The 1474-nt window shown below is 40.6% G+C and overlaps 1 long non-coding RNA gene and 1 other non-coding gene across 2 annotated transcripts; both read left to right on the top strand.

Moving 5' to 3' along the window:
* The first annotated feature begins 683 nt into the window (after nucleotides 1-683).
* LOC105886529 lies at nucleotides 684-1367 on the top strand. The gene is made up of 3 exons (XR_001161055.2): nucleotides 684-832; nucleotides 934-1020; nucleotides 1215-1367. It is a non-coding gene; the product is annotated as an uncharacterized LOC105886529 (long non-coding RNA).
* LOC111723657 lies at nucleotides 1066-1134 on the top strand. Its single transcript, XR_002772154.1, has one exon. It is a non-coding gene; the product is annotated as a small nucleolar RNA SNORD82 (small nucleolar RNA).
* Nucleotides 1368-1474: the final 107 nt, after the last annotated feature.

Raw genomic sequence — 1474 nt, 5'->3', positions numbered from 1 at the left:
CACTCTACCCAGGGGGACAGCTTGAGGTTCTGTCTCAAAAAAAAAAAAAAAAATTGTCTATCGTATTATTTATGAGACGGAGTCTCACTTTGTCACCCTCTGTAGAGTGCTATGGCTTCACAGCTCACAGCAACCTCCAACTCTTGGACTCAAGCTATTCTCTTGCCTCAGCCTCCCAAGTAACTGGGACTACAAATGTCCATCACAATGCCCGACTATTTTTAGAGACAGGGTCTGGCTTTTGCTCAGGCTGGTCTCAAACCCGTGAGCTCAGACAACCTACCTGTCTTAGCCTATCAGAGTGCTGGGATTACAGGCGTGAGCCACCTCTGCTGGCCCATGAGATTCTTCTAGAAGCAACAATACATACTTTTTCCATGACAACCTACAGAGTAGATGAGCAACCTTCTGGGGATTCACTGAGCTTTTGTGGTGTGCCAGGCTTAGTTACTAGCACATGAGTTTCTGCCCTTGAGAAAACATTTATTATTGACAGTACCTTCTACAAGCAGTTTTCATAATACAGGATTTTGCTTCCAAGTGGTCTGTTAATTCTTGCCGTAACTAAAAACTAAGTGTGGTGGGAGGATTGCATTTCCTTTCCTTTAGGTCTTCTCAGAACTAATGTTGGTTTTCAGAGATTTTTCAAGTTTTTGACTAGTTTCTCTTCCAGACTCTGAAGAAGCTGTGGAGACCACACCAGCCAAAGGAAAGAAAGCTCCTGCAAAAGTTGTTCCTGTGAAAGCTAAGAGTGTGGCTGAGGAGGAAGACGAAGAAAATGATGATGAGGATAAAGAAGATGATAAAGAGGAGGGGGAGGAAGAGGAGGAAGGTAATTGGATTCTGAAGTACATTCACCTGACTTATGTTTAAAAGAGGTATTTAAGGATATGTGGCTATTCATGGTGACACGTTGTTTGAAATCTTGTCCAGAGCCTGTCAAAGAAGCACCTGGAAAACGAAAGAAGGAAATGATGAAACGGAAAGCAGCTCCTGAAGCCAAGAAACAGAAAGTGGAAGGTAACTTTCAGAATTAGGGGATGTGAAGGAAGATAAAGTCAAATTGGCACAAATGATGAATGACAAGGGACTTAATACTGAAACCTGATGTTACATTACAATGTGCTGATGTGCTTGTGCAGAGAAATTTTGTACTAGAAATTTTGTGCTGTGCTCTACAAATGGATTAATAGAGCTCAATATTTTGTATATAGGAACAGAACCAACTACATCTTTCAATCTGTTTATTGGAAACCTGAATTCTAACAAATCTGCTCCCGAATTAAAAACTGGTATAAGTGATGTTTTTGCTAAAAACGATCTTGCTGTTGTGGATGTCAGGATTGGTATGACTCGGTAAGTGCTTCACTACATCTGATATACTTTCCTCCCAGGTTAGAATGTTATCTTAGCTTGCTGCCCTTAAACATGATCATCTAAACATCTTAGAGGATTAAATAAGTCTTTAAATTAG

The sequence above is a fragment of the Otolemur garnettii genome, unplaced genomic scaffold (assembly GCF_000181295.1).
Source record: "Otolemur garnettii isolate 467f Iridium unplaced genomic scaffold, OtoGar3 scaffold00013, whole genome shotgun sequence".
In the NCBI taxonomy this organism is placed as follows: Eukaryota; Metazoa; Chordata; class Mammalia; order Primates; family Galagidae; genus Otolemur; species Otolemur garnettii.
The sequence above is the reverse complement of the archived record's forward strand: the minus strand, read 5'-3'. Positions and strand labels throughout refer to the sequence as shown.